This window comes from Lissotriton helveticus, chromosome 8 (assembly GCF_964261635.1).
Source record: "Lissotriton helveticus chromosome 8, aLisHel1.1, whole genome shotgun sequence".
NCBI classification, from domain to species: domain Eukaryota; kingdom Metazoa; phylum Chordata; class Amphibia; order Caudata; family Salamandridae; genus Lissotriton; species Lissotriton helveticus.
Window position 1 is genome coordinate 841,342,867 of NC_136069.1, and position 12,056 is coordinate 841,354,922.

A 12,056-nucleotide genomic window follows, 5' to 3' on the forward strand; every position below is an offset into this window, starting at 1 on the left:
CAACATGGCACATTTTTTATGCAGCCGGTGCGTCACAAAAAGTGACGCACCAGCGGCATAAAACTGAAGCAAGGCCTCGTAAATAAGGCCCTTAGAATTAGGACGAGTGTTCCTTTGCACTGTCAAGGACCTAATGAAATTAAATAGTGTATTTAATAAAGCGCGCAGCTACTCAGACTAGAGTGTCCTGGCGCGTGACAGTGGGAGGAAAACGTGCGTAAAAGACCCATCAGTTATGAAAAAGCCAGGTTTTTAAGTTCTTCCTGAAAGAGAGTAGGTCTGTGGTTAGTCTCAGAGACTCAGGGAGTCTATTCCACAATTCTGCACCGAGAAAGCTGAGGGATCTGCCTCCAGTGTGGGCACAGCATATTTAAGGCATGTTGGCCAGGTTGGCATTGGAAGATCTAAGGGGTCTATATGTTGTGTAGCATTTATCGAGCTTATTTAGTCAGCTGGCTCCTAAGCCGTGGAAAGCTTCAAAGAAGATGGTCATCGCTTTGAAGTCGATCTGTTCTTTTATGCGGAGCCAGTGTAGAGACTTAAGAATAGGGGTCATACTAGATCTGGGTTTAGGTCTCAGGATGGCTCTGGCCGCTGTGTTTTGTACCTCTTGTAGGTGCTGGATAAAGGATTTGGGAAGACAGAGGTACAAGCTGTTGACATAGTCAAGCTTTGATGTCACCAGAGCCTGCACCACGATCTTTCTGCTCTCAAGCAGTAACAGAACAGTGGCAGGAATTTTTTTTGCATACAGACTATGCCAAAGCAAGCACCAGTTAGATTTTGGATTTGAAAGCGCATAGAGAGTGTCGTGTCTTTGACAATTCCTAAGGTTTTGATTGTCTCTTTTTCTGCGGGCGAGGGCGGCAGATCTTTTGGCCACTAATAGCTCCAGTCAGGCGTTTCTGGATTACCAAAGAAAACAACTTCAGTTTTGTCAGGATTGCACTAAAGCTGATTGATCTTAAGCCAGTTAAAAACCTTTGTGAGGCAAGACCTAATCATTGCCCTGTCAAAGTCAGTTCCTTTTCCACATGTAAAAATCAGCTGAGTGTCATCAGCATAGGAAATAATGTTGGCCCCCTCTTCCTCTGAGAAATGCAAGAGGGGATAGATATATATTAAAAAGGGTAGGACTGGGGGCATGGCCAGGTGCCGGTGAAGATGGCCGCCTGACTCGGGAGCTCCGCGGAGCCGAGCCCTTACCCCATACAATCCGGACAGAATCCGTGTATAACTGCACTCCTCATGCAGCTAAAGCCCGGCATTGAGCAGCGGTGTCAGTAGAATCAACTTCAGAGACTCTGCCTGTCTCCTATGCCGAGCTACAATCCTGCCGACTGGACCTGGGCGCCGACTGGGAGAGCTGGAGCAGCGCACGCGGGCTGAAAAATCACGAAAGGCCCCTGTTTTGCGGCCTGGGCTGGAGGAGACTGCGCCTGTATCGGGGCTCGCGCTCCCCGTCTGAAGTGGAAGCGGTGCCGGAGGAGGAGAGCTGACATATGGGGCCTGTGGTAAATAAAATATTACCCTGGCATAATTTCTAGGCATTAACAATTAGCATGTATCAAATGAGAGGCAGAGAGTCCGTGGTGTCCAAGTTAAAAGGGCTTTATTCCAATAACTCGAGTTAAGGGAGAATCTGTTCCATCACCTCTAAGGTTCAGGAAGGGTCTTCTAAACATTTATTTACAGATTACATATTTATAGTACAATCTTGTACATAGGGAGGAGCGCTAAAAGGCAGAGCAAGAGAGAAAAGAAGATAAGAGCATGTGGGCGTGCATGAGGGTGTACACTTGATGAGTCATAGGTGAGTCATAGGTGGGTGGATACATGGAGGGGGGTTGCATGGCAGGCTGGAACTTTGCCCTACTTGTGCACGCAATTTGAGCATGACGTGCAATTGACGTGTAACTGGGAGGAGAGCTGACTTTCAGTCTAGTAGAGAGGCCTTCAGTGTCAGGGCGACCAGCACGACTAGTATTATCTGATATCTTGAGTCCGGGGATGTTTTATCTGAAGCAAAGGTCGCTCATCACTAAGGGCTGTGAGCTTTCTACGGATGCAAGTACTGTAATTTACTTAAACGGAGACAGAAAGGCTAGGTCCTATCTCTGCAGACGGGTTCTGTTTACCTTCTTCACCGGGCAGGAATGTGATTCTGTAGAACAAGCAGATAACTATTGTGCAAAATACTGTCTTGGCATCCCATTGCTGGGCTTCTCTCTCGGCTGGGCCAGAAGTATGCGAGGTCAGGGATACGTAACTGTAGCTTTCAGAGTGTCTGAGGTCATGAAAACCTTAATTCAGAAACAGGCTCAGGCTGAACCACAAAATGGGTTTGTCGTGATTTATTTAAAAGTGCACAATGCAAATACATGGGCCTTAAATGCTAACTTAACATTTCTTACATGTGAGACTAGATGACTGGCATCCTAATGCAGGATGTAAATGCAGAGGCCTTGTGATTCAGGCCACTACGGGAAAAATACATGCATGACATGCACATACATTAAACATAGGGTACACGCAGGGGACATATTGGTCAGGCAAAATATCATTTTCCTCATTCCCTCCTTGTCCCCTACTTTTACCCTTCAGGACACATCTATATTCATGAGACCGTATAGTTGATCATACAGCATCATTTGTTCATCTTTGATCCTTTGTACTCGTGGGTGTGGAACACAGGCAGTCGCACACAGGCCGCAAATGGCCGGGCCACACTGCAGACAGAGACAGCAGCCGAATATCATAAGCATTATCATTCCTAGAAAGGACAACACTTTCCATCCCCAAGCAGATATCACACCCCAGAGCCAACTGGACCAAGTCCATGTGCCTGGGTCTTGATGTATGACATGAGCAATCTTGTGGAGCCTTGTTATCGCTGCATACACAGATGGCGCGTTATTTGGGATGAAAACGCAACAACTAGATCGGATCACGCTACAAGCTCCGCCCCTATCCGCCAAGATGACGTCTAGAACGAGGCGATTTTGAAGAACAACAAGTCTCATAGCAGACTGTTCCTGGGTCAAGTTCGCCAGGGCAGATGCAGTCACATTCACTACTGCCTCAAGAGTCCTTGTTAACTTGTGCATCAGTTTACTGTTTTGGACGGGACCTATGAAGAAGAAGAATCCTTTGTTGAAATCTGTATATTGCTCCCAAGCTGTTTCAGTCTGATCAATCCCTGAGGCATCTGTCTCTCTCTTTACTCTAACATGTTCTAGTCGTGAATCTCTATGATAATGGGATGGGGCCAAGAATACAGGTGGCAATAAGAATGCTATATAACAAGTCCCACCCCAGTCTAAGGGCAGATGTACATAGGCTGTCTGACCGCAAATGAAATAGGTATGGCGTGATGTTTTGAAAGAAGACTGTCCTTTATCGTTAAACTCTACTACATCTTTACACTCGCTGTGTCCCATATGTACTGAGCCTTTCTTATTAACACATAAATCACCTTTTGCTGGTAGAACTGAAATAAATGGTGGACCTGTATTTTGCTTGGGCTGAACATTTAACATTATAAAATTAACGGATGCATTTCCCTGCTCGTACTCTTCATTCTCTAGATCGGTTCCCTTCCTTTGGGGAAATCCGTCTTTGTCTGGAAAACATGCTTCATTCATTACTTTATTCAGGTTTCCATATATCCATTCATTTTGGTAAACTATGGACTTTTTGTCTAGTGAGGTCATTAAGGCAAACCATGCTCCGCACGAACCATTGTGGGAGAACGGTAAAGGGAAGAAGGGCAGAACTCCCTTCGTCTTTTGATAAGGTGGCAGTTGGCCACATACCCAGCAATCAGTCGCATTGCTGGTCTGATGAGAACGGTGTAACATTCGAATGAAAGTATTGTTACGCAGGGCAAGTCGATATGACAGTTCATGAGGTGGCAGGTCACTGAATGTATGCTCTACAGTGTTATTAAGGGAAGAGTGCATATGTGAGGCAATAGGAGGAAAGAAAACATGTAGTATTAAACTTACACCAATGATAACGATACACAAAAAAAACAAAATAATCAAAGAAACTATACATCTGCTGCGTAATAACTTGCAGTACTTTTCTCTAATTTTGCTCTTCTTACTATTCTTGTATGTGATCTTATACATGTCAGAAATCTAGTCTAACCGATTCACCACCTAGTGGACTTAGACAATTAAACTTCGTCTGACTTACTAGATCGTAACTTAGACCTATACTCTTTCTGTGGAGTCTTTTCTAGCAAAGGCGGCGCAAGCGGCGCAAAGTCTTTAAAGTCTTTAATGTCTTTAATGTCTTTTCAAAAGTTCCAGATTGTCCAAAGTATCTCTTGCAGTGATGAGCGTGAAGCCATCCTTTTCGTCCTTCGACTTTTGTTGCGGTCCTCGTGGTCAATAGCACTAACTTCGGCGTCTTCCAACGTGGCTCAAGGGGGCTTGAACGATCAAAGTTCCTCACAAACACGAAATCTCCAGGGACAATGGCGTGTTCCTTGACCTGGGTGTTGTCAGGGAAGGCGGCAGCAACCTGTGAACGACAAGAGAGTAGTGCAAACATCAAGGAAGCCAGGTAATCTGTCAGCATGTTACTGTCAACATCAGTTAATTTCTTAGGCATAGGTGTACCCCACATATTTGGCGGTCTACCAAAAACTACTTCATATGGAGATAGGCCTGTTCTAGAATGAGCTACCATACGCATGTAAAAGAGGGCAACCGGCAAGGCTACCATCCAATCCACGCCCTTTTCTGCACAAATCTTAGCAAGTTTTGTCTTAATTGTCTGATTATGTCTTTCTACAAGGCCTGCTGCTTCAGGGTGTCGTACACAATGGAACTTCCAATTATATCCTAACAGAAGAGACACTTGTTTCATTAATTCAGAGAAAAATGGCTGACCGTTATCGGAATATACGACCCGAGGCAATCCATACCTGGGGAAGTACTCGCGCACTAATTGCCTGGCTGTTGTCACAGCAGTATAATCTGGAACTGGATATGCTTCTGTCCATCTAGATAGTGCACACACAACTACCAAGACATACTTGTAACCTCTACATCTGTTCATTTGGATATAATCCATCTGGAGGACCTCAAAAGGGTGGTCAGGAGGATGAAATCCGCCTTGTTCCACCGGAATGCCTTTACCTGGATTGAACTGGCAACAGATCATACACGTTCGTACTTTCTGTTTAGCTGCTGCACGCATGTGCTTGTTAAACCAGATATTCTGTAAGCTGTCTATCATTGCCTTTTCTCCCAAGTGTGCTGGACTATGTGCTGTGTTTATGATTACTTGTACCATGGAATCTGGAAGAAACCATGTACCTTTTCCCTTAGTCATCCAACCTTGTTCAGTCTGGACCCCTCCTTGTTCAGTCCATTTCTTTATTTCATCTGTAGTGGCATGTGTCTGTATGTCGAGTACATCTTGAGAAGGATCCCTGACTGTCATACTTTTTGTCAGTAATGGTACTTCTGTCCTTGTCGTGTCTGTTGGTGTCTGGGCTGTCTGGGCTGTAAGTTTAGCTGTTCGGTCTGCCAGGTCATTACCCTGGGAAATGGTGTCTGTAACTTTGGTGTGAGCTTTGCACTTCAGGATAGAAATGGCTGTAGGTAAATGTATTGCTTCCAACAGGGCTTGAATGAGCTGGCCGTGCTGGATCTTGGTCCCATGGGAGGTCAAGAAACCTCTCTCCCTCCATAGTACTCCGAAATCATGAACTACGCCAAAAGCATATTGTGAATCTGTATAAATGTTCACTCTTAAGTGCTTAGCTCTTATGCAGGCTTGTGTCAGAGCGATGAGCTCTGCTGCTTGTTCTGACAATGTGTCTATCCTTTGTGTCTCTATGACTCCTGCACTCGTTCTCATGCATGATCCGTCTACATAGAGTGTTAGGTCAGGGTCTGGAAGTGCAATATCTGTCAGGTCTTGTCTTGGTGTCGTCACTATATTCATTATTTCCACACAGTCATGTGGTGGTGCATTTACTGTACTTGAGGGCAAAAGTGTAGCAGGGTTTAGAATATTACATCGTCTGATCTCTATGTGTGGTTGAAATAATGTCAGTTCATATCCTGTCAGTCTCGCTATAGTCAAATGTTGTGTCTGTGTCCTGTTTAAGAGAACTTCTACTGCATGTGGTACCTGTACTGTCAGGGTGTGTCCCAGCACTATTGAGTCACTTTGTCTTATAGCTAGGGCTGTTGCTGCAACCGATTTCAGGCACGCAGGCAGAGCCTGGGCCACTGGGTCTAGTGTACTAGAAAAATAAGCACAAGGCTTGTGTTTTCCTGCTTGATCTTGTGTGAGGACAGATAATGCTGTTCCATCCTGTTCAGTTATGAAAAGCTAAAACTGGCGCTTGACATAATGCTCTTTTTAATTCCTCAAATGCCAAGGTATGTTCTTTTGTCCAAGGGAGGACAGTCGAAGTGGCTGCCTCCTGTGTTGTCAATTGTATGAGTGGTTTGGCTAGATAGGCATACTGGGGAATCCATTGCCTACAGTATGAAGTGAGGCCAATGAAGGCCCGTACTTCTTTCTGTGTCTTGGGCTGTGAAAGGTTAGAAATGAGCTGTATACGTTCTGGTGTTAGCTGTCTACCCTCCTTGGAAAGTAAGTGTCCAAGGTACACCACTTGCTTTTCACAGAATTGCAACTTGGAAGGGGACACCTTGTGCCCTTTGTCAGCCAGAAAATGTAAAACTGTTAGTGATGCATTTTCGCATTCTGGTTCTGATCGTGCTGTAATTAGGATGTCATCTACGTACTGTAGTAGAGCAGTGTTGGGAGGCATATAAATACTGCCCAGCTGTCTTTTTAATGCCTGACTGTAAATGCTAGGACTCATTGCAAGAGCGAAACCCCTGCCAATTATTCTGTTTACACTACGAGGGAAAAACTGTTCATTTGCAAGCATGCTCTTATCTGAAGTCAATGAAGCTTTCAGTGCTGGCTGTAAGGAAGAGTTGGAGTATGGCCAATAATAACAAGACAGGCACTGCTCGGTGCTCCAAGAGGGAAAAGGCCCTCCCTTTACAAAATATCTTTCCCCGGGAGCCAGGCCACCTCAAGGCCGAAAAACACATTCTCTGCAATTCAAAACATATCTGTACCCAGGCCAGAGAGCTAACCAACATTCTCCAACTTAACTGAAGCAAATTTAAAACGTGATAAAAAGCATCCTAAAATCAGTAATTAATAAGGACATATTTTATTTCGTAACCTAGACACATGCTAGCATTTTGAAATAATGATATCATAAAATATTGTTACTAGCTGAAAAGGAAAAAAAAGAAACAGAACAACATGACATGGAAACACATCACATTTTACTTTTTTAAAATAACATGTGAAACACCATGGGGCAGATTTATGTTAACTGGCGCATCCCCAGGGATGCGCCAGTTAATGTGCGCCACAGTGCGCCACAGCTCCGCCACCCATGGTGCGCCGCATTTATAATGCGGCGCACCATGGGGAAAAAACGGCACAGATGCGTGACGCATCTGTGCCGTAAAGGTGGCGCATTGCTGGAGTTGCGTCGCAAGCGCGACGCAGCTCCAGCAAGGCTCGGGGGTGCCCCATCTTAACAATGCTGCATCAAGACCTACGCCTACTTCAAGCAGGCGCAGGATTTTGACGCAGCATTGGCCTGAAAGTGACTGAGTGAAATCTTATAGATTTCACTCAGCCACTTTTGCGTGGCGCACCTGCCCCGGAACGCCCACCCTGCGCCGGAACGCCCACAAGCGGCGCAGGGCTTTACAACGTGACGCATCTGCCTAGATGCGTCACGTTGTAAATCGTTCTTAGGGATGCGCCACGTTTACGCCACCTTGCGTGACGCAACAGCGGCGTAAACGTGGCGCAAGGGCCTCATAAATCTGCCCCCATAAGTTTGCATTGCAGAACCAAGATTTTCATAATTAAGTGTGCAAGCTCTTCTATTCTACCTATTAAAAGGGCCAGATTCATCATTTTTTAAAAAAAAACATGTTTTCTAATTGAGTGGATTAACTGTCACACGCTATTCTAAAGGGCAGCTTGCATTGGGAAAAATAATGTATATTTTGTAGAACACATTTTTATTAAAAAAAACACACGGTTGCATTACACTAATTAAAAGCACATTCTATGATGGGTCTGTTTTATATTTCCTTCTCAACCGTGAAAACATTAAAGCACCCTCCGTGCAAACCCTTATCTCAATCCGACTGGTTTATTTACAGCTTACCGACCTCTGAGTCAAACACATTAAATCAAGTGTTCCAAGGCAAACCCACACAAATATACGGACGCATTTGAAATAGAATGTTAAATGAACACTTCTTTACTCTCCACGCAAGACGTTACCATTCAGTCAGCAAACTGACAAAGCACATAGGCAGACCCAGCAACCAATGAAAAAATTAAATCAAACCATCATTCATCTAAAACACTCACTGACATTTAGTGTCAGCTCACATAACCATGCATGTTAAACAGCATGTTAAAACAAATACTGCCTTCTCAATACAAGATATTAACTCTTTGGCAGCTGAAGCACAATCTTTCCCCAATGACTGCAGTACATGGGAAAGTCATGAACTCATCTCTCCACGTTATCACATAACACGTACGCACATCTTCAAAACGTTTTCTCCAAGCACTTGAAAGAGATCCAGCTCTCTCCTGTCTAACGTAATGATAACATGCTCTGCACAAACCATAACCACATGGCGCTATTCACAAGCCATATTCACAAGAAACTCAACAAGTTATAATAATGACATGCTCTTCATAAACCATATTTACAAGGAGCTATTTACAAGGAACTACACACTAAACTTATATGGCCGATGGGGGCGGGCTCTTCTAGATAGGAGGAAATAAAAGCCTCTGATGCTGTCGGCTTCTTTCTACATACTCTAAAGGGTACGGGTGGTGGCGTTCGCGACCTACTGGGTGTTTCTGAGGTGGTCACTCTAGCTAGTTCTTCTGAGAGGACGGGATAAATACCAGTAACGACGGCATCTCTTTCTCTATCAGCCTGTTCTGCCTTGACCCGCTCCCCTCCTCCCGCAGTTCTTTTTCTTTCACTTTTTCCGCTGCTTGTTTAGTTCTCTCTACCTTGTTCAATTCTTTTTCTTTTCTCCTATGTGACTCTTTGCGGCAGAACTCAATGGCATCTTTCTGAGAGGGTCTTGATTTCTTTTTCCACAGCGCTTCCTCTACTCTCATAATGCATTCTGAATCCCATGTTCCTGAGATAGGCCATCTATACTTTTCCTCCAGGTCCTTTGTATAGTCTACCCATAAATCTAAAAACAAGATGGCGTCTAATCCATGCTTATTATACATATAATGACCAGGTGTGTCTCTAGGCGGGATGTTAACTGACTCTTCTAGTATACCTTTTCTGGTCCCTATCTGACGCAATTTTGAAAACAGTGGCACGTTGAAACCAACATAATGGAAATACAATACACAAAAATAGACTGAAACAATCAACAATCATTCACACTAAAACATCATAACATTAAAACAAACATGATCTAAACCAATACAGAGAACTAAACATGTACTTGAAAAACTATATGCACTGGAATACAGTACAACCATACCGGTCTCAAAAATGAGACACGTCTTTACCGTGCCCACGTTTACCATGGACCCGTCTTGACCGTGCTCGTGTGAACGAACCCGTCTTTACCGTTTTCACGAATAACGTGAACCCGTCTTTACCGTGCCAACGTTTACCATGTACCCGTCTTGACCGTGTTCATATAAAATGAACCCGTCTTGAAACTTTATGCATTCCCCACAGTGGTACTCACCGGGAAGCAAAACTTGAAACTTGAAGGCCTCGGACTTCTACGCATCTACATCTACGTCTACGCATGCGCCTCGGAACGGGTGGACCTCTGGAAACCTCGGACCTTGCTCTCTCACAAGTCGGGCTCTGGTTGAGACGATCCGCAATCCTCACCGCCTCGTATGGATGCCTGGTCACAGTCCGTCCTCCTCCTGGGCCTGAGGGAGTAGCGGGAAATCCCGATGGCGTGTACACTTTAAAGTCCGTCACGGCTGTAGAAGGGGGCAAAGCTGGACCTACAACTCCGGCACGTGGGGAAAGGGATATGTCCCTGTAAGGGCGCCAAATTAATGTGGTAAATAAAATATTACCCTGGCATAATTTCTAGGCATTAACAATTAGCATGTATCAAATGAGAGGCAGAGAGTCCGTGGTGTCCAAGTTAAAAGGGCTTTATTCCAATAACTCGAGTTAAGGGAGAATCTGTTCCATCACCTCTAAGGTTCAGGAAGGGTCTTCTAAACATTTATTTACAGAGTACATATTTATAGTACAATCTTGTACATAGGGAGGAGCGCTAAAAGGCAGAGCAAGAGAGAAAAGAAGATAAGAGCATGTGGGCGTGCATGAGGGTGTACACTTGATGAGTCATAGGTGAGTCATAGGTGGGTGGATACATGGAGGGGGGTTGCATGGCAGGCTGGAACTTTGCCCTACTTGTGCACGCAATTTGAGCATGACGTGCAATTGACGTGTAACTGGGAGGAGAGCTGACTTTCAGTCTAGTAGAGAGGCCTTCAGTGTCAGGGCGACCAGCACGACTAGTATTATCTGATATCTTGAGTCCGGGGATGTTTTATCTGAAGCAAAGGTCGCTCATCACTAAGGGCTGTGAGCTTTCTACGGATGCAAGTACTGTAATTTACTTAAACGGAGACAGAAAGGCTAGGTCCTATCTCTGCAGACGGGTTCTGTTTACCTTCTTCACCGGGCAGGAATGTGATTCTGTAGAACAAGCAGATAACTATTGTGCAAAATACTGTCTTGGCATCCCATTGCTGGGCTTCTCTCTCGGCTGGGCCAGAAGTATGCGAGGTCAGGGATACGTAACTGTAGCTTTCAGAGTGTCTGAGGTCATGAAAACCTTAATTCAGAAACAGGCTCAGGCTGAACCACAAAATGGGTTTGTCGTGATTTATTTAAAAGTGCACAATGCAAATACATGGGCCTTAAATGCTAACTTAACATTTCTTACATGTGAGACTTGATGACTGGCATCCTAATGCAGGACGTAAATGAAGAGGCCTTGTGATTCAGGCCACTACGGGAAAAATACATGCATGACATGCACATACATTAAACATAGGGTACACGCAGGGGACATATTGGTCAGGCAAAATATCATTTTCCTCAGGCCCCATATAAAGGACTGAGAACTGACGCTAGCTCTCAGTGCCACCGACGGGTGCTAGTGAGTGGACCGGCCCGATGTGTGTTGGGGGGCGGTCCAGAACGTGTGAGGCCCTGCGGTGGGCCCGGATGATTGGCGGCACCATCGGCCACAAGACACAGCTGGGTGCGAGGAGGCCAGGCGAGAGGCGGCGCCTGTGGGCCTGGAGGGGACCCATTACAATGCAGGAGCCATTGGGGCGCACCCAGCCCCCCCCCCACGAAGGAAGGAGGGGTGATTCAGGTGTGAAAGCGGGCACAGTGCCAGTTATGCACAACAGCATATACAGCCACTGTAGAAACGTGTGGGCCTTCTTGCTGCATGACCTTGGAGACAATTGTAGCGGAAAAAAACTATGGCAGTGACGTTGTGGGAGCCAAATACGGGTAGGAGGTCAGCCGGGGAGTATTGCGGCCTGTAGACTGCACAACTATCCAGGGACCACTACCTGAGGGAAGGTGCCTTAGTCAGAAACTGAGCAAACTATCAGCTGCGACTCAGTGGAGAGCGTGCTGGGTGGGAGGCAGCCGCCCGGGGCCCAAACTGGTGGTGCAGGACTACACTTAGTGACCAAGTGGACTACATAACTGGCGGGTGGGCTGCGGATCACAGCCACTGGTGGGAGTGCGGTACCCCTGGAGTGCGCCACCTGCCCAACGGTGGTAATAGGGGGTCTATCAGACGGGCCTGTGCACGCCGCGGGACAGTGGTGGACTGCGTGAGTGTGTCGACACCATGAGGTCCAAGAATAATGCAGCCACGCAGTCTAACAAACTAGACAAATATGCAATCCAGATGGGG

General features: G+C 45.7%; 1 protein-coding gene across 1 annotated transcript in view; it reads left to right on the forward strand.

Moving 5' to 3' along the window:
- Window positions 1–12,056, forward strand: part of LOC144772946 (adhesion G-protein coupled receptor G2-like) — a 1,412,864-nt gene that overhangs the window by 1,385,308 nt on the left and 15,500 nt on the right. The gene's annotated exons all lie outside the window — the stretch shown is intronic.